Below are 20,876 nucleotides of genomic sequence, written 5' to 3'. Positions count from 1 at the left end.
CAACCCCTCTGGCCACCCCCGCTCGACGCGCGACGCCGAGCCGCGTTGAACGCGCCCGGCCACGGCCCGGCAGACCCCCCTGGGCGCGAATCCCGCGTCCCTCCCGAGCCGCGCCGCCGCATTTGGCTCGCCGGAGGCAGCTCCGGCGCGTCTCCGGCCGGTGTCCAGCGTGGCATCCACATGGCACCGCCTGGGCCACTGACTGTTGGGCCCAGGCCCCCCCCCCACACAGAACGTTTTTATAAAAAAAAGGGAAAAAGGGAATGAAATAAATATAATTAGTAAAAATGAAAATGAATAAAATTAATTAATTAAATAATTAATTAAGTAAATAATTAATTTAATTAATCCTGATTAATTAGCCTAATGGCTAATTAACCTAATTAACTACTGTTAATTAAACTAAACTAGGGTAATTAGTTAACAGTCACTGACGAACGGGACCCACATGTCAGGGTTGACTCAGTCAACCCCTGTTGACTGCTGACGTCAGCATGACATCATGCTGACGTCATAAATACATTTTTTTGAATTAATTAAATAAATAATTAAATTCCAAAATTGTTAAAATCTTTTAAAAATCATATATTTTAATCCGTAACTCGGATTAAAATATTTTCAACATGAAAGTTGCTCAGAACGACGAGACGATTCCGGATACGCAGTCCGTTCGTCCGCCACACACCCCTAACCTATCGAACTCGCAACTTTTCCCCTCCGGTTCATCTGTCCGAAAACGCGAAACACCGGGAATACTTTCCCGGATGTTTCCCCCCTTCGTCGGTGTCACCAACTACCGCGATTGGGCGCACCTAGCATCGTACTTGTCATGTCATGCATCGATATGCATTTGTTTGCATTGTATTCATTGTTTCTTCCCCCTCTTCTCTCCCGTAGACTACGAGACCGACGCTGCTGCTGCCCAGTTCGACTACGGAGTTGACGACCCCTCCTTCTTGCCAGAGCAATCAGGCAAGCCCCCCCCCTTGATCACCAGATATCGCCTATTCTTTTCTATACTGCTTGCATTAGAGTAGTGTAGCATGTTACTGCTTTCCGTTGATCCTATCCTGATGCATAGCCTGACATTGTTGCTACACCTGTTGATACCTTACCTGCAATCCTAAATGCTTAGTATAGGATGCTAGTTTATCATCATTGGCCCTACGTTCTTGTCAGTCTGCCTTGCTATACTATTGGGCCGTGATCACTCGGGAGGTGATCATGGGTATATACTATACATACATACATACTATACAGATGGTGACTAAAGTCGGGTCCGCTCGAAGAGTACCCGCGAGTGATTCACGGATTGGGGGCTGAAAGGACCTTTGTCCCGACGGCCCTCTGTGTGGATATTTGTGGCGGAGCGACAGGGCAGGTTGAGACCGCCTAGGAGAGAGGTGGGCCTGGCCCTGTTCGGCGTTCGCGGACACTTAACACGCTTAACGAGATCTTGGTATTTGATCTGAGTCTGGCTACGAGCCTATACGCACTAACCATCTACGTGGGAGTAGTTATGGGTATCCCGACGTCGTGGTATCAGCCGAAGCACTTCAGACGTTAGCGACGGAGCGGCGCGCGCCGAATTGGACTGGAACGCCACTAGGCTAGGTCTGCTTTCGGCCGCGTACGCAACGTGCAAGTGTGCTATGGGCGATGGGCCCAGACCCCTGTGCGCTTAGGTTTAGACCGGCGTGCTGGCCTCTCTGTTGAGCCTAGGTGGGGCTGTGACGTGTTGATCTTCCGAGGCCGGGCATGACCCAGGAAAGTGTGTCCGGCCAAATGGGATCGAGCGTGTTGGGTTATGTGGTGCACCCCTGCAGGGAAGTTTAATCTATTCGAATAGCCGTGATCTTTGGTAACAGGACGGCTTGGAGTTGTACCTTGACCTTATGACAACTAGAACCGGATACTTAATAAAACACACCCTTCCAAGTGCCAGATACAACCGGTGGTCGCTCTACCTCAGGGATATGAGGAGGGGATCGCCGGGTAGGATTATGCTATGAGATGTTACTTGGAGATGCTACTTGGAGGACTTCGACCTACCCTCTTCTACCTGTTGCAAGAAGAAGGTGACCAGAAGCGTAGTCTTCGATAAGACTAGCTATCCCCCTCTTATTCTGGCATTCTGCAGTTCAGTCCACTGATATGGCCTCCTTACACATATACCCATGCATATGTAGTGTAGTTCCTTGCTTGCGAGTACTTTGGATGAGTACTCACGGTTGCTTTCTCCCCCCCTTTTCCCCTTTCCTTTCTTTCTGGTTGTCGCAACCAGATGTTGGAGTCCAGGAGCCAGACGCCACCGTCGACGACGACCCCTAGTACACCGGAGGTGCCTACTACTACGTGCTGCCCGCTGACGACGACCTGGAGTAGTTTAGGAGGATCCCAGGCAGGAGGCCTGCGCCTCTTTTGATCTGTATCCCAGTTTGTGCTAGCCTTCTTAAGGCAAACTTGTTTAACTTATGTCTGTACTCAGATATTGTTGCTTCCGCTGACTCGTCTATGATCGAGCACTTGTATTCGAGCCCTCGAGGCCCCTGGCTTGTATTATGATGCTTGTATGACTTATTTTATTTGTAGAGTTGTGTTGTGATATCTTCCCGTGAGTCCCTGATCTTGATCGTACACATTTGCGTGCATGATTAGTGTACGATTGAATCGGGGGCGTCACATAGGGTTCCCTATGGGAGGGGCGGCGGCCATAGGGGAAACCCTAGATGGGTTTGGGCGCCCCCACCCCCTAGGAAACTTGCCCCCCAAGCCGGGAGGGGCGGCTGCCCTAGGGGTGGCGCCCCCACCTCTCCAGGTTACGTGAGATGGGGTGGGAGGGGCGCTCAGCCCCTTAGTGGGCTGATGTGCCCCCTCCCCTTGGCCCATAAGGCCCCCCCAACACTTGTCGTGGCCTCCGAAACCCATTTCGGACACGCTCGTCATCACCTGGTACCCCCGGAACAATTCCGGACTCCAATACCCTTCGTCCAATATACTGATCTTCACCTCCGGACCATTCCGGAGCTTCTCGTCATGTCCTGGATCTCATCCGGGACTCCGAACAACCTTCGGTAACCACATACTATTTCCCATAACAACTCTAGTGTCACCGAACCTTAAGTGTGTAGACCCTACGGGTTCGGGAACCATGCAGACATGACCGAGACACCTCTCCGGCCAATAACCAATAGCGGGATATGGATACCCATATTGGCTCCCACATGTTCCACGATGATCTCATTGGATGAACCACGATGTCGAGGATTCAGTCAATCCCATATACAATTCCCTTTGTCTATCGGTATGTTACTTGCCCGAGATTCGATCATTCGTATCCCAATACCTCGTTCAATCTCGTTGTCGGCAAGTCACTTTACTCATTCCATAATGCATGATCCCGTGACTAACTACTTAGTCACATTGAGCTCATTATGATGATGCATTACCGAGTGGGCCCAGAGATACCTCTCCGTCATACAGAGTGACAAATCCGAGCCTCGATTCGTGCCAACCCAATAGACACTTTCAGAGATACCTGTAGTGCACCTTTATAGCCACCCAGTTACGTTGTGACGTTTGGTACACCCAAAGCATTCCTACGGTATCTGGGAGTTGCACAATCTCATGGTCTAAGGAAATGATACTTGACATTAGAAAAGCTTTAGCAAACGAACTACACGATCTTGTGCTATGCTTAGGATTGGGTCTTGTCCATCGCATCATTCTCCTAATGATGTGATCTCGTTATCAATGACATCCAATGTCCATGGTCAGGAAACCATAACCATCTATTGATCAACAAACTAGTCAACTAGAGGCTCACTAGGGACATGTTGTGGTCTATGTATTCACACATGTATTACGGTTTCCAGTTAATACAATTATAGCATGAACAATAGAGAATTATCATGAACAAGGAAATATAATAATAACCATTTTATTATTGCCTCTAGGGCATATTTCCAACAGTCTCCCACTTGCACTAGAGTCAATGATCTAGTTCACATCACTATGTGATTGTAATGAATACAACACCCATGGTGTTTGATCATATCTCGCTTGTGAGAGAGGTTATTAGTCAACGGTTCTGAACCTTTCAGATCCGTGTGTGCTTTACAAATCTCTATGTCATCTCCTAGATGCAGCTACGGCGCTCTATTTGGAGCTATTCCAAATAACTTTTCTACTATACGATTCCAGTTTACTACTCAGAATAATCCGGATTAGTGTCAAAGTTCGCATCGGCGTAACCCTTTACGACGAACTCTTTTACCACCTCCATAATCGAGAAAATTCCTTAGTCCACTAGTTACTAAGGATAACCTTGCCCGTTGTCCTGTGATCCATTCCTGGATCACACTTGTGAAGGAAATATGCCCTAGAGGCAATAATAAAGTTATTGTTTATTTCCTCATATCATGATAAATGTTTATTATTCATGCTAGAATTGTATTAACCGGAAACATGATACACGTGTGAATACATAGACAAACATAAAGTCACTAGTATGCCTCTACTTTACTAGCTCATTAATCAAAGATGGTTATGTTTCCTAACTATAGACATGTGTTGTCATTTGATTAATGGGATCACATCATTAGGAGAATGATGTGATTGACATGACCCATTCCGTTTGCCTAGCACTTGATCGTTTAGTATGTTGCTATTGCTTTCTTCATAACTTATACAAAGTTCCTGCAACTATGAGATTGTGCAACTCCCGTTTACCGGAAGAACACTTTGTGTGCTACCAAACATCACAACGTAACTGGGTGATTATAAAGGTGCTCTACAGGTGTTTCCGAAAGTACATGTTGGGTTGGCATAATTCGAGATTAGGTTTTGTCACTCCGATTGTCGGAGAGGTATCTCTGGGCCCTCTCGGTAATACTCATCACCTAAGCCTTGCAAGCATTGTAACTAATGAGTTAGTTATAAGATGATGTGTTACAGAACGAGTAAAGAGACTTGCCGGTAACAAGATTGAACTAGGTATTGGATACCGACGATCAAATCTCGGGCAAGTAACATACCGATGACAAAGGGAACAACGTATGTTGTTATGCGGTTTGACCGATAAAGATCTTCGTAGAATATGTAGGAACCAATATGGGCATCCAGGTTCTGCTATTGGTTATTGACCAAGAATCGTTCTAGGTCATGTCTACATAGTTCTCGAACCCGTAGGGTCCGCACGCTTAACGTTACGATGACAGTTTTATTATGAGTTTACAAGTTTTGATGTACCGAAGTTTGTTCGGAGTCTCGGATGTGATCACGGACATGACGAGGAGTCTCGAAATGGTCGGTACATAAATATTGATATATTGGACGACTATATTCGGACACCGGAAGTGTTCCGGGTGATTTCGGAGAAAACCGGAGTGCCGGAGGGTTACCGGAACCCCTCCCGGAGAGTTAATGGGCCACTTGGGCCTTGGTGGGAAGAGAGAGGGGTGGCCAGGAAGGGCCGCGCGCCCCCTCTCTCTCTGGTCCGAATTGGACTAGGAGGGGGGCCGCCCCCCTCTTTCCTTCCCCTCCTCTCCCCCTTCCTTCCCCTCCTAGTAGGAGTAGGAAAGGAGGAGTCCTACTCCTACTAGGAGGAGGACTCCTCCTCCTGGCGCGCCCAACAAGGGCTGGCCGTCCTCCCCCCTCCCTCCTTTATATACGGGGGCAGGGGGCACCCCATAGACACACAAGTTGATCTACGGATCGTTCCTTAGCCGTGTGCGGTGCCCCCCTCCACCATATTCCACTTCGATCATATCGTCGCGGAGTTTAGGCGAAGCCCTACGCCGGTAGAACATCATCATCGTCACCACGTCATCGTGCTGACGGAACTCATCCCCGAAGCTTTGCTGGATCGGAGCCCGGGGATCGTCATCGAGCTGAACGTGTGCTGAACTCGGAGGTGCCGTACGTTCGGTGCTTGGATCGGTCGGATCATGAAGACGTACGACTACATCAACCGCGTTGTGCTAACGCTTCCGCTTAGGGTCCACGAGGGTACATGGACAACACTCTCCCCTCTCGTTGCTATGCATCACCATGATCTTGCGTGTGCGTAGGAAATTTTTTGAAATTACTACGTTCTCCAACAGTGGTATCAGAGCCAGGTTTTATGCATTGATGTTATATGCACGAGTAGAACACAAGTGAGTTGTGGGCGATACAAGTCATACTGCTTACCAGCATGTCGTACTTTGGTTCGGCGGTATTGTGAGATGAAGCGGCCCGGACCGACATTACGCGTACGCTTACGCGAGACTGGTTTCGCCGTTATGAGCGCCCGTGCTTAAAGGTGGCTGGCGGGTGTCTGTCTCTCTCACTTTAGTTGAATCGAGTGTGGCTATGCCCGGTCCTTGCGAAGGTTAAAACAACACCAACTTGACAAACTATCGTTGTGGTTTTTATGCGTAGGTAAGAACGGTTCTTACTAAAAGCCCATAGCAGCCACGTAAAATTTGCAACAACAAAGTAGAGGACGTCTAACTTGTTTTTGCAGGGCATGTTGTGATGTGATATGGTCAAGACGTGATGCTATATTTTATTGTATGAGATGATCATGTTTTGTAACCGAAGTTATCGGCAACTGGCAGGAGCCATATGGTTGTCGCTTTATTGTATGAAATGCAAACGCCCTGTAATTGCTTTACTTTATCACTAAGCGGTAGCGATAGTCGTAGAAGAAATAGTTGGCGAGACGACAATGATGCTACGATGGAGATCAAGGTGTCGCGCCGGTGACGATGGTGATCATGACGGTGCTTCGAAGATGGAGATCACAAGCACAAGATGATGATGGCCATATCATATCACTTATATTGATTGCATGTGATGTTTATCCTTTATGCATCTTATCTTGCTTTGATTGACGGTAGCATTTTAAGATGATCTCTCACTAAAATTATCAAGAAGTGTTCTCCCTGACTATGCACCGTTGCCAAAGTTCGTCGTGCCCAGACACCACGTGATGATCGGGTGTGATATGCTCTACGTCCATCTACAACGGGTGCAAGCCAGTTTTGCACACGCAGAATACTCAGGTTAAACTTGACGAGCCTAGCATATGCAGATATGGCCTCGGAACACGGAGACCGAAAGGTCGAGCGTGAATCATATAGTAGATATGATCAACATAGTGATGTTCACCATTGAAAACTACTCCATCTCACGTGATGATCGGTTATGGTTTAGTTGATTTGGATCACGTGATCACTTAGATGACTAGAGAGATGTCTGTCTAAGTGGGAGTTCTTAAGTAATATGATTAATTGAACTTAAATTTATCATGAACTTAGTACCTGATAGTATTATTGCTTGTCTATGTTTGTTTGTAGATAGATGGCTCGTGCTGTTGTTCCGTTGAATTTTAATGCGTTCCTTGAGAAAGCAAAGTTGAAAGATGATGGTAGCAATTACACGGACTGGGTCCGTAACCTGAGGATTATCCTCATTGCTGCACAGAAAAGTTACGTCCTGGAAGCACCGCTGGGTGCCAGGCCTGCTGCTGATGCAACTGACGACGTTAAGAACGTCTGGCAGAGCAAAGCTGATGACTACTCTATAGTTCAGTGTGCCATGCTTTACGGCTTAGAACCGGGTCTTCAACGAAGTTTTGAACGTCATGGAGCATATGAGATGTTCCAGGAGTTGAAGTTAATATTTCAAGCAAATGCCCGGATTGAGAGATATGAAGTCTCCAATAAGTTCTACAGCTGCAAGATGGAGGAGAATAGTTCTGTCAGTGAACATATACTCAAAATGTCTGGGTATAATAATCACTTGATTCAACTGGGAGTTAATCTTCCGAATGATAGCGTCATTGACAGAATTCTCCAATCACTGCCACCAAGCTACAAGAGCTTTGTGATGAACTATAATATGCAAGGGATGAAGAAGACTATTCCCGAGCTCTTCGCAATACTAAAAGCTGCGGAGGTAGAAATCAAGAAGGAGCATCAAGTGTTGATGGTCAACAAGACCACTAGTTTCAAGAAAAAGGGCAAAGGGAAGAAGAAGGGGAGCTTCAAGAAGAACAGAAAGCAAGTTGCTGCTCAAGAGAAGAAACCCAAGTCTGGACCTAAGCCTGAAACTGAGTGTTTCTACTGCAAGCAGACTGGTCACTGGAAGCGGAACTGCCCCAAGTATTTGGCGGATAAGAAGGATGGCAAAGTGAACAAAGGTATATGTGATATACATGTTATTGATGTGTACCTAACTAGAGCTCGTAGTAGCACCTGGGTATTTGATACTGGTTCTGTTACTAATATTTGCAACTCGAAACAGGGACTATGGAATAAGCGAGCACTGGCCAAGGACGAGGTGACGATGCGCGTGGGAAACGGTTCCAAAGTCGATGTGATCGCGGTCGGCACGCTACCTCTACATCTACCTTCGAGATTAGTTTTAGACCTGAATAATTGTTATTTGGTGCCAGCGTTGAGCATGAACATTATATCTGGATCTTGTTTGATGCGAGACGGTTATTCATTTAAATCAGAGAATAATGGTTGTTCTATTTATATGAGTAATATCTTTTATGGTCATGCACCCTTGAAGAATGGTCTATTTTTATTAAATCTCGATAGTAGTGATACACATATTCATAGTGTTGAAACCAAAAGATGCAGAGTTAATAATGATAGTGCAACTTATTTGTGGCACTGCCGTTTGGGTCATATCGGTGTAAAGCGCATGAAGAAACTCCATACTGATGGACTTTTGGAATCACTTGATTATGAATCACTTGGTACTTGCGAACCGTGCCTTATGGGCAAGATGACTAAAACGCCGTTCTCTGGAACTATGGAGCGAGCAACTGATTTGTTGGAAATCATACATACTGATGTTTGTGGCCCAATGAATGTTGAGGCTCGCGGCGGGTATCGTTATTTCTCACCTTCACAGATGATTTGAGCAGATATGGGTATATCTACTTGATGAAACACAAGTCTGAAACATTTGAAAAGTTCAAAGAATTTCAGAGTGAAGTAGAAAATCATCGTAACAAGAAAATAAAGTTTCTACGATCTGATCGTGGAAGAGAGTATTTGAGTTATGAGTTTGGCCTACACTTGAAACAATGTGGAATAGTTTCGCAACTCACGCCACCTAGAACACCACAACGAAATGGTGTGTCCGAACGTCATAATCGTACTTTACTTGATATGGTGCGATCTATGATGTCTCTTACTGATTTACCGCTATCGTTTTGGGGTTATGCTTTAGAGACGGCCGCATTCACGTTAAATAGGGCACCATCGAAATCCGTTGAAACGACGCCTTATGAACTGTGGTTTGGCAAGAAACCAAAGTTGTCGTTTCTTAAAGTTTGGGGCTGCGATGCTTATGTGAAGAAACTTCAACCAGATAAGCTCGAACCTAAATCGGAGAAATGTGTCTTCATAGGATACCCAAAAGAGACTATTGGGTACACCTTCTATCACAGATCCGAAGGCAAGACATTCGTTGCTAAGAATGGATCCTTTCTAGAGAAGGAGTTTCTCTCGAAAGAAGTGAGTGGGAGGAAAGTAGAACTTGATGAGATAACTGTATCTACTCCCGTATTGGAAAGTAGTTCATCACGAGAACCAGTTCCTGTGACAACTACACCAATTAGTGAGGAAGCTAATGATAATGATCATGAAACTTCAGATCAAGTTTCTACTGAACCTCGTAGGTCTACCAGAGTAAGATCCGCACCAGAGTGGTACGGTAATCCTATTCTGGAAGTCATGTTACTTGACCATGATGAACCTACGAACTATGAGGAAGCGATGATGAGCCCGAATTCCGCAAAATGGCTAGAAGCCATGAAATCTGAGATGGGATCCATGTATGAAAACAAAGTATGGACTTTGGTTGACTTGCCCGATGATCGGCAAGCCATTGAGAATAAATGGATCTTTAAGAAGAAGACTGACGCTGATGGTAATATAACTGTCTATAAAGCTCGACTTGTTGCAAAAGGTTTTTCGACAAGTTCAAAGGGTTGACTACGATGAGACTTTCTCACCCGTAGCGATGCTTAAGTTCGTCCGAATCATGTTAGCTATTGCTGCATTTCATGATTATGAAATTTGGCAAATGGATGTCAAGACTGCATTCTTGAATGGATTTCTAGAAGAAAAGTTATATATGATGCAGCCGGAAGGTTTTGTTGATCCAAAAGGTGCTGACAAAGTGTGCAAGCTCCAGCGTTCCATTTATGGATTGGTGCAAGCATCTTGGAGTTGGAATAAACGCTTTGATAGTGTGATCAAAGCATATGGTTTTATACAGACTTTTGGAGAAGCCTCTATTTACAAGAAAGTGAGTGGGAGCTCTGTAGCATTTCTAATTTTATATGTAGATGACATATTATTAATTGGAAATGATATAGAATTTCTGGATAGCATAAAAGGATACTTGAATAAAAGTTTTTCAATGAAAGACCTCGGTGAAGCTGCTTACATATTGGGCATCAAGATCTATAGAGATAGATCAAGACGCTTAGTAGGACTTTCACAAAGCACATACCTTGACAAAATTTTGAAAAAGTTCAAAATGGATCAGGCAAAGAAAGGATTCTTACCTGTGCTACAAGGTGTGAGGTTGAGTCAAACTCAATGCCCGACCACAGCAGAAGATAGAGAGAAAATGAAAAATGTTCCCTATGCTTCAGCCATAGGCTCTATCATGTATGCAATGCTGTGTACCAGACCTGACGTATGCTTAGCAATAAGCTTGGCAGGAAGGTACCAAAGTAATCCAGGAGTGGATCACTAGACAGCGGTCAAGAACATCCTGAAATACCTAAAAAGGACTAAGGATATGTTTCTCGTATATGGAGGTGACAACGAGCTAGTCGTAAACGGTTACGTCGATGCAAGCTTTGACACTGATCCGGACGATTCTAAATCGCAAACCGGATACTTTTTTTTATTTAATGGTGGAGCTGTAAGTTGGTGCAGTTCTAAACAAAGCGTCGTAGCGGGATCTACATGTGAAGCGGAGTACATAGCTGCTTCGGAAGCAGCAAATGAAGGAGTCTGGATGAAGGAGTTCATTTCCGATCTAGGTGTCATACCTAGTGCATCGGAACCAATGAAGATCTTCTGTGACAATACTGGTGCAATTGCCTTGGCAAAGAAATCCAGATTTCACAAGATGACCAAGCACATCAAGAGACGCTTCAATTCCATTCGGGACCAAGTCCAAGTGGGAGACATAGAGATTTGCAAAATACATACGGATCTGAATGTTGCAGACCCGTTGACTAAGCCTCTCTCACGAGCAAAACATGATCAGCACCAAGACTCCATGGGTGTTAGAATCATTACTATGTAATCTAGATTATTGACTCTAGTGCAAGTGGGAGACTGAAGGAAATATGCCCTAGAGGCAATAATAAAGTTATTATTTATTTCCTCATATCATGATAAATGTTTATTATTCATGCTAGAATTGTATTAACCGGAAACAAGATACACGTGTGAATACATAGACAAACATAAAGTCACTAGTATGCCTCTACTTGACTAGCTCATTAATCAAAGATGGTTATGTTTCCTAACTATAGACATGTGTTGTCATTTGATTAATGGGATAACATCATTAGGAGAATGATGTGATTGACATGACCCATTCCGTTAGCCTAGCACTTGATCGTTTAGTATGTTGCTATTGCTTTCTTCATAACTTATACAAAGTTCCTGCAACTATGAGATTGTGCAACTCCCGTTTACCGGAAGAACACTTTGTGTGCTACCAAACGTCACAACATAACTGGGTGATTATAAAGGTGCTCTACAGGTGTTTACGAAAGTACATGTTGGGTTGGCATAATTCGAGATTAGGTTTTGTCACTCCGATTGTCGGAGAGGTATCTCTGGGCCCTCTCGGTAATACTCATCACCTAAGCCTTGCAAGCATTGTAACTAATGAGTTAGTTATAAGATGATGTGTTACAGAACGAGTAAAGAGACTTGCCGGTAACGAGATTGAACTAGGTATTGGATACCGACGATCAAATCTCGGGCAAGTAACATACCGATGACAAAGGGAACAACGTATGTTGTTATGCGATTTGACCGATAAAGATCTTCGTAGAATATGTAGGAACCAATATGGGCATCCAGGTTCCGCTATTGGTTATTGACCGAGAATAGTTCTAGGTCATGTCTACATAGTTCTCGAACTCGTAGGGTCCGCACGCTTAACATTACGATGACAATTTTATTATGAGTTTACAAGTTTTGATGTACCGAAGTTTGTTCGGAGTCTCGGATGTGATCACGGACATGACAAGGAGTCTCGAAATGGTCGAGACATAAAGATTGATATATTGGACGACTATATTCGGACACCGGAAGTGTTCCGGGTGATTTCGGAGAAAACTGGAGTGCCGGAGGGTTACCGGAACCCCTCCCGGAGAGTTAATGGGCCACTTGGGCCTTGGTGGGAAGAGAGAGGGGCGGCCAGGAAGGGCCGCGCGCCCCCTCTCCCTCTTGTCCGAATTGGACTAGGAGGGGGGAGGACTCCTCCTCCTGGCGCGCCCAACAAGGGCCGGCCGGCCTCCCCCCTCCCTCCTTTATATACGGGGGCAGGGGGCACCCCATAGACACACAAGTTGATCTATGTATCGTTCCTTAGCCGCGTGCGGTGCCCCCCTCCACCATATTCCACCTCGATCATATCATCGCGGAGTTTAGGCGAAGCCCTGCGCTGGTAGAATATCATCATCATCACCACGCCGTCGTGCTGACGGAACTCATCCCCGAAGCTTTGCTGGATCAGAGCCCGGGGATCGTCATCGAGCTGAACGTGTGCTGAACTCGGAGGTGCCGTACGTTCGGTGCTTGGATCGGTCGGATCGTGAAGACGTACGACTACATCAACCGCGTTGTGCTAACGCTTCCGCTTATGGTCTACGAGGGTACGTGGACAACACTCTCCCCTCTCGTTGCTATGCATCACCATGATCTTGCGTGTGCGTAGGAATTTTTTTGAAATTACTACGTTCTCCAACAACTTGTACCCCTTGACTGACTCATGGCAAGGCACACTTCAGGTGCGGTACACAGCATAGCATACTCTAGAGCCTATGTCTAAATCATAGGGGGCGACCTCCGTCCTTTCTCTCTATTCTGCCATGGTCAGGTCTTGAGTCTTACTCAATACTCACACCTTATAACACAGCCAAGAAATCCTTCTTTGCCGATCTATTTTGAACTCCTTCAAAATCTTGTCACGGTATGTATTCATTTGAAAGTACTATTACGTGTTTTTGATCTATCCTTATAGATCTTGATGCTCAATGTTCAAGTAGCTTAATCTAGGTTTTTATTGAAAAACAACTTTCAAACAACCCAATATGCTTTCCAAAAATTCTACATCATTTCCAATCAACAATATGTCAACAACATATATTCATCAGAAATTCAAGTAGTGCTCCCACTCACTTCTTTGGAAATACAAATTTCTCATAAACTTTGTATAAACCCAAAATCTTTGATCATCTCATCAAAGCGTATATTCCGACTCCGAGATGCTTCCTCCAGTCCTTAGCTGGAGCTTTACATACTTGTTAGCATCTTATAGGATTGACAAAACCTTCTGGTTGTATCATATACAACCTTTCCTCAAGAAAATTGTCGAGGAAACAATGTTTTGACATCCTATCTGCAAGATTTCATAAATAATGCAGTAACTGCTAATATAATTTCAACAGACTCTTAGCACCGCTACGAGTGAGATAGTCTCATCGCAGTCAACTCCTTGAACTTGTCGGAAAACATCTTAGCGACAAGTCGAGCTTTCTTAATGGTGACACTTACCATCATTGCTTCCTTTTAAAATCCATCTGTACCCAACATCCTTACAACCATCAAGTAGTTCTTCCAAAGTCTATACTTTGTTTTCATACATGGATCATTTCTCGGATTTTATGGCCTCGAGCCATTCGTCGAAATCCGGGCCCACCATCGCTTCTCCATAGCTCGTAGGTTCATTTTTATCTAGTAACATGACCTCCAAGACATGATTACGTACCACTCTGGAAAAGTACGTATCCTTGTCGACCTACAAGTTTTGGTAGTGACTTGATCCGAAGTTTAATGATCAATATCATCAGCTTCCACTTCAATTGGTGTAGGCGCCACAGGAACAACTTCCTGTGCCCTGCTACACACTAGTTGAAGTGACGGTTCAATAACCTTATCAAGTCTCCATCATCCTCCCACTCAATTCTTTCGAGAGAAACTTTTCCTCGAGAAAGGACCTGATTCTAGGAACAATCCTTTTGCTTCCGGAACTGAGACGGGAGGTATACCCAACTGTTTTGGGTGTCCTATGAAGATGCATTTATCTGCTTGGGGATCGAGCTTATCAGCATGAAACTTTTTCACAGAAGGATCGCAGCCCCAAACTTTTAAGAAATGACAGCTTAGGTTTCTGTAAACCATAGTTCACATGGTGTCATCTCAACGGAATTACATGGTGCCCTATTTAAAGTGAATGTGGTTGTCTCTAATGCCTAACCCATAAACGATAGTGGTAGTTCGATAAGATACATCATGGTATGCCCCATATCCAATAGGGTGCTTCTATGATGTTCGGACACACCATCACACTATGGTGTTCCAGGCGGTATTAGTTGTGAAACAATTTCCACAATGTCTTAATTGTGTACCAAACTCGCAATTCAGATATTCATCTCTATGATCATATCATAGACATTTTATCTTCTTGTCACGACGATCTTCACCTTCACTCTGAAATTACTTGAACCTTTCAATAATTCAGACTCGTGTTTCATCAAGTAAATATACCTAGCATCTACTCAAATCATCTGTGAAGTAAGAACATAACGATATCCACTGCGTGCCTCAGCACTCATTGGACAACACACATCAAAATGTATTACTTCCAACAAGTTGCTTTCTTGTTCCATCTTACTAAAAAACGAGGCTTTCAGTCATCTTGCCCATGTGGTATGTTTTGCCTTTCTCAAGTGATTCAAAATCAAGTGAGTCCAAACGATCCATCTGTATGGAGTTTCTTCATGCGTACATACCAATAGACATGGTTTGCATGTCTCAAACTTTTAAAAAACGAGTGAGTCCAAAGATCCATCAACATGGAGCTTCTTCATGCGTTTTATACCAATATGACTCAAATGGCAGTGCCACAAGCAGGTGGTACTATCATTACTATCTTATATCTTTTGGCATGAACATGTGTATCACTACGATCGAGATTAAATAAACCATTCATTTTAGGTGCAAGACCATTGAAGGTATTATTCAAATAAATAGAGTAACCATTATTCTCTTTAAATGAATAACCGTATTCCGATAGACATAATCCAATCATGTCTATGCTCAACGCAAACACTAAATAACAATTATTTAGGTTTAACACCAATCTTGATGGTAGAGGGAGTATGCGATGCTTGATCACATCAAGCTTGGAAACACTTCCAACACATATCGTCATCTCACCTTTAGCTAGTCTCCGTTTATTCCGCAGCTTTTATTTCGAGTTACCAATACTTAGCAACCGAACCGGTATCTAATACCTTGGTGCTACTAGGAGTACTAGTAAAGTACATATTAATATAATGTATATCCAATATACTTCTATCAACCTTGCCAGCCTTCTCATCTACCAAGTATCTAGGGTAGTCCTGCTTCAGTGACCGTTCCCCTCATTACAGAAGCACTTAGTCTCGGGCTTGGTTTGAACCTTGCCCTTGCCCTTCTTGAAACTAGTGGTTTCACTAACCATCAACAATTGAGGCCCCTTCTTGATTTCTACTTTCGCGGCATCAAACATCGCGAATATTTCAAGGATCATCATATCTATCCCTGATATGTTATAGTTCATCACGAAGCTCTAATAGCTTGGTGGCAGTGACTATGGAGAACCATCACTATCTCATCTGGAAGATTAACTCCCACTCGATTCAAGTGATTGTAGTACCCAGACAATTTGAGCACATGCTCAACGGTTGAGCTTTTCTCCCTTAGTTTGTAGGCTAAGAAACTCGTCGGAGGTCTCATACCTCTTGACGTGGGCACGAGCCTGAAATCCCAATTTCAGCCCTTTGAACATCTCTTATGTTCCGCGACGTTTCAAAATCGTCTTCGGCGCCACAATTCTAAACCATTTAACATTACTGAACTATCAGGTAGTCATCAAAACGTGTATGTCAGATGTTCGCAACATCCACAAACAACGTTTGAGGTTCAGCACACCGAGCGGTGCATTAAGGACATAAGCCTTCTGTGCAGTAATAAGGACAATCCTCAGTTTATGGACCTAGTCCGTATAATTGCTACTATCAACTTTCAACTAAATTTTCTATAGGAACATATCTAAAACAGTAGAACTAAAGTGCGAGCTACAACATAATTTGTAAAGACCTTTTGACTATGTTCATGATAATTAAGTTCATCTAATCAAATTATTAATGAACTCCCACTCAGATAGACATCCCTCTAGTCATCTAAGTGATACATGATCCGAGTCAACTAGGTCGTGTCCGATCATCACGTGAGACGAACTAGTCATCATCGGTGAACATCTTCATGTTGATCGCATCTACTATACGACTCATGTTCGACCTTTCAGTCTCTTGTGTTCCGAGGCCATGTCTGTACATGCTAGGCTCGTCAAGTCAACCTAAGTGTTTCGCGTGTGTAAATCTGGCTTACACCCGTTGTATGTGAATGTTAGAATCTATCACACCCGATCATCACGTGGTGCTTCGAAACAACGAACTTTCGCAACGGTGCACAGTTAGGGGGAACACTTTCTTGAAATTTTAGTGAGGGATCATCTTATTTATGCTACCGTCATTCTAAGCAAATAAGATGTAAAAACATGATAAACATCACATGCAATCAAATAGTGACATGATATTGCCAATATCATTTTGCTCCTTTTGATCTCCATCTTCGGGGCGCCATGATCATCATCGTCACCGGCATGACACCATGATCTCCATCATCATGATCTCCATCATCGTGTCTCCATGAAGTTGTCTCGCCAGCTATTACTTCTACTACTATGGATAACGATTTAGCAATGAAGTAAAGTAATTACATGGTGTTATTCAGTGACACGCAGGTCATACAATAAATAAAGACAACTCCTATGGCTCCTGCCGGTTGTCATACTCATCGACATGCAAGTCGTGATTCATATTACAAGAATATGACCAATCTCATACATCACATATATTTCATTCATCACATCCTTCTTGGCCATATCACATCACACGACATATGCTGCAAAAACAAGTTAGACGTCCTCTAATTGTTGTTGCAAGTTTTTACGTGGCTGCTATAGGTTTCTAGCAAGAACGTTTCTTACCTACGCCAAAACCACAACGTGATATGCCAATTGCTATTTACCCTTCATAAGGACCCTTTTCATCGAATCCGATCCGACTAAAGTGGGAGAGACTGGCACCCGCTAGCCACCTTATGCAACAAGTGCATGTCAGTCGGTGGAACCTGTCTCACGTAAGTGTACGTGTAAGGTCGGTCTGGGCTGCTTCATCCCACAATACCGTCGAAACAAGATAGGACTAGTAACGGTAAGCATATTGAACAAAATCAACGCCCACAACAACTTGTGTTCTACTCGTGCATAGAATCTACGAATAGACCTAGCTCATGATGCCACTGTTGGGGAACGTAGCAGAAATTCAAAATTTTCTACGCAACACCAAGATCAATCTATGGAGATTCTAGTAACAAGAGAGGGAGAGGATGAGCATCTTCATACCCTTGAAGATCTCTAAGCGGAAGCGTTACAAGAACGCGGATGAAGGAGTCGTACTCGTAGCGACTCAGATCGCGGTTGATTCCGATCTAAGCACCGAACAACGGTGCCTCCGCGTTTAACACACGTACAGCCCAGGGAGGTCTCCTCCTTCTTGATCCAGCAAGGGGAGAGGAGAAGTTGAGGGAGAACTCCGACTATACGACGGCGTGGTGGTGATGGAGCTCGTGGTTCTCCGGCAAGGCTTCGCCAAGCACTATGAAGGAGGAGAAAGAGTTGGAGGAGGGAGGGGCTGCGCCAAAAACAAGGTTGCTACAGCCCTCCCACCCCCTCACTATATATAGGGGGAAGGGAGGAGGAGGAGGCGCCCTAGGGTTCCCTAGGGGAGGGGCGGCGGCCATAGGGGAAACCCTAGATGGGTTTGGGCGCCCCCACCCCCTAGGAAACTTGCCCCCCAAGCCGGGAGGGGCGGCTGCCCTAGGGGTGGCGCCCCCACCTCTCCAGGTTACGTGAGATGGGGTGGGAGGGGCGCTCAACCCCTTAGTGGGCTGATGTGCCCCCTCCCCTTGGCCCATAAGGCCCCCCCAACACTTGCCAAGGCCTTCGAAGCCCCTTTCGGACACGCTGGTCATCACCTGGTACCCCCGGAACAATTCCGGACTCCAATACCCTTCGTCCAATATACCGATCCTCACCTCCGGACCATTCCGGAGCTCCTAGTCATGTCCGGGATCTCATCCGGGACTCCGAACAACCTTCGGTAACCACATACTATTTCCCATAACAACTCTAGCATCACCGAACCTTAAGTGTGTAGACCCTACGGGTTCGGGAACCATGCAGACATGACCGAGACACCTCTCCAACCAATAACCAATAGCGGGATCTGGATACCCATATTGGCTCCCACATGTTCCACGATGATCTCATCGGATGAACCACGATGTCGAGGATTCAATCAATCCCATATACAATTCCCTTTGTCTATCGGTATGTTACTTGCCTGAGATTCGATCGTCGGTATCCCAATACCTCGTTCAATCTCGTTGCCGGCAAGTCACTTTACTCATTCTGTAATGCATGATCCAGTGACTAACTACTTAGTCACATTGAGCTCATTATGATGATGCAGTACCGAGTGGGCCTAGAGATACCTCTCCGTCATACGGAGTGACAAATCCCAGTCTCGATTCGTGCCAACCCAACAGACACTTTCAGAGATACCTGTAGTGCACCTTTATAGCCACCCAGTTACGTTGTGACGTTTGGTACACCCAAAGCATTCCTACGGTATCCGGGAGTTGCACAATCTCATGGTCTAAGGAAATGATACTTGACATTAGAAAAGCTTTAGCAAACGAACTACACGATCTTGTGCTATGCTTAGGATTGGGTCTTGTCCATCACATCATTCTCCTAATGATGTGATCCCGTTATCAATGACATCCAATGTCCATGGTCAGGAAACCATAATCATCTATTGATCAACGAGCTAGTCAACTAGAGGCTCACTAGGGACATGTTGTGGTCTATGTATTCACACATGTATTACGGTTTCTAGTTAATACAATTATAGCATGAACAATAGACAATTATCATGAACAAGGAAATAGAATAATAACCATTTTATTATTGCCTCTATGGCATATTTCCAACAAATTTATTCCAGTTGTTTCAAGGACCGAATTGGGATCAGTGTTCACTGGAAATTGGGTTGGTACTTGCTGGTGTGGTGCACCATTTGCACAGGTTTTTACTTAAACATGTACTATTGGAATCCACATCTCTATGGTCCAAAAGCAGGGGATCTTTTGATGCATCAAAACTTTGTCTCATGTTACATCGAAGTATGAGATTGGCCATTATCAACCATCAGCTGTTCTATATTCTAATAGCCGTCACCTAACTATATTGGTACCTTGTTCCTGCTGACCTTACAGTTGGACAGTTCGTGTATGTTGTCCGGAAGCGGATCAAGCTCAGTGCTGAGAAGGCCATCTTCATCTTTGTGAAGAACACTCTTCCACCGACAGGTAGGGAGCAACAATAGAATTTCTCCCTGAACAAACCAGTGTCTACCTTGTCATCCACAACAAGGAAACATCCACATCAATTTTGTTCTTGATATATTTTATATTGGTTTATAGCTCACTGATCATACCATTTTTTTTATTTGTGATATAAGAATATTTGCCTTCTCAAACTTCCATTTTTTTGGGATTGTATTATGCTCAATTAATTTGATAAAAGTATACCCAGAGTACGATAAACAAGGAAACAAAGCACACTCGCATAATTAAATTAGCTTTGCCAAGGATATAGGGCAAAAATTCCTCGTGTAGACCTTCTGCTTGTATTGCACTAAGCTCTTGGTTACCATTTGGAATCTTATTCCAGGATTCATGTTAATCCCATACATATTTCCGAGCCTGTAGGATGACTGGAATATTGCCCTATTTTACGTCGAATGACTGGAATATTGCTCTGTTTTACGTTGAATATCTCAAGCGACAAAATTTGCTCTTAATGCACTGCGGCACGATCTGGATATCTCTCAAAATTTAGTACTTTCTGGTGTTGATCTCAAGTGTTGGCTCCTACAGCATTGCATTTCACCAAGTGAAATGCTACATTTCTACTCCTAACCCATTCTCTCTTTCTTAGTGTTTTTGTTACGCAGGTTGGAAGAAAAGAAGAAGATCCAGAGAAGATCTTAGTAATAAGATAGTTTTTAGGAAAATAGATATTTAGTTTTAGGTCATTTCTTGTAATTTCAGATATGGAGTGCTTGTATTTAGTTTTTGTTTTGACTTTGTGAAACTTGCTACCTATGGATGAAACTGTGTAATATTGATGAAACTATGTATATGTATGGATGAAACTTGCTACTATTGGTAACATGTGTTGGAGATGCTATATTGGTTATATATATATATATAGTTGGGGAACGTTGCAGAAAATAAAAAATTTCTACGCTTCACCAAGATCAATCTATGGAGTTCATCTAGCAACCAGAGAGAGGAGTGCATCTACATACCCTTGTAGATCGCGAGCGGAAGCATTCAAGAGAACGGGGTTGAGGGAGTCGTACTCATCGT

General features: G+C 44.2%; 1 pseudogene; it reads left to right on the top strand.

Moving 5' to 3' along the window:
- LOC123114627 (autophagy-related protein 8C-like) overlaps nucleotides 1-19,828 on the top strand; it is a 34,775-nt pseudogene extending 14,947 nt beyond the window's left edge.
- Nucleotides 19,829-20,876: the final 1,048 nt, after the last annotated feature.

Source organism: Triticum aestivum, chromosome 5B (genome assembly GCF_018294505.1).
Source record: "Triticum aestivum cultivar Chinese Spring chromosome 5B, IWGSC CS RefSeq v2.1, whole genome shotgun sequence".
Lineage (NCBI taxonomy): Eukaryota > Viridiplantae > Streptophyta > Magnoliopsida > Poales > Poaceae > Triticum > Triticum aestivum.
The sequence above is the reverse complement of the archived record's forward strand: the minus strand, read 5'-3'. Positions and strand labels throughout refer to the sequence as shown.